The following is a 1,046-nucleotide window of genomic DNA, read 5'->3' on the forward strand; positions in this document are numbered from 1 at the left end:
TGTGAATGTGCTGTGGGCCTCATAGGAAGCTACTACGTTGCTTCTGTGAGCTACTGATATGCAATTCTCATGCAGATAGGAGGCATGGGAGAGGCATGGGAGTAATGAGAGAAAGAGAGAGTGGCATAGGCAGAGAGGAAGGGAAAAAAGAGAGAATTTGCCCTCCAAACAAAAATGAATCGCCACTTTAAATTTCTGCATACTGTATAGGCTTTTCTATCTAGGTTTTTATGTGCCTTGCTTAGAGGCTCATGAATAATGTGATGAAGTCAATATTCTGCCAGAATTTTGAAATGCAAAGAAAAGATGCAGAAAAGGAGTAACACTTAAAGTCGCAGAAACACAGCTTTCCAAATTATGCTTATGCATATACAGCTTTTGTAATTGGCAGTTAGTAACATTAAAAACATATTTAAAGACGTTAAAGCCACAAAGAGGCTAATTGTAAAATGTTAACATGATACAGAACTTAAGATAAAATATAGTAGTTAAATAATAGTTCATGAACTGTGATAATTTGAAGACAATTGACTTCATATTTGAGTCTCTATGGCTGTGATCAGGCCAACAGCAGCCCTGCCTGGAAGAAAAAACAGCACAGCACTCTGATTCAAATGAAGGAGACAAGTTCACTGGCAAAGCAGGGTGCATAGGGTTTTGGCAAAAAAACAGTATCATCCTGAAAAATAACCAAACCTAGCGAACTTTGGCCACATTGCAGCATAATGTAAACACCTTATGGATAATGATTAAGTTGAGGATTTAGTTTACTACATTCTCTTTGGATGTGAAGTGAAACAATCAAGGAAATTTAACTGGAATCGTCATACTTCTGGAAGCAATAGTGTCACGTAGAAAACAGTAAAACTCTGTTTTCCTTTTCTAAAGCTTTTCCATCTCTGAGCCACAGCGCAACACAAAGTTGTTTGACAAACCACTGCATTGGCCAGATTGTAAAGCACACATTATTGTTTTGTTCACTCTATATTTTTCTCCTGGTCATCAAGAAACAGGGAAAAAAAGCTGCAGACACAAGGGAAGGGCTT

Source organism: Epinephelus moara, chromosome 4, assembly GCF_006386435.1.
Source record: "Epinephelus moara isolate mb chromosome 4, YSFRI_EMoa_1.0, whole genome shotgun sequence".
Classification (NCBI taxonomy): domain Eukaryota; kingdom Metazoa; phylum Chordata; class Actinopteri; order Perciformes; family Serranidae; genus Epinephelus; species Epinephelus moara.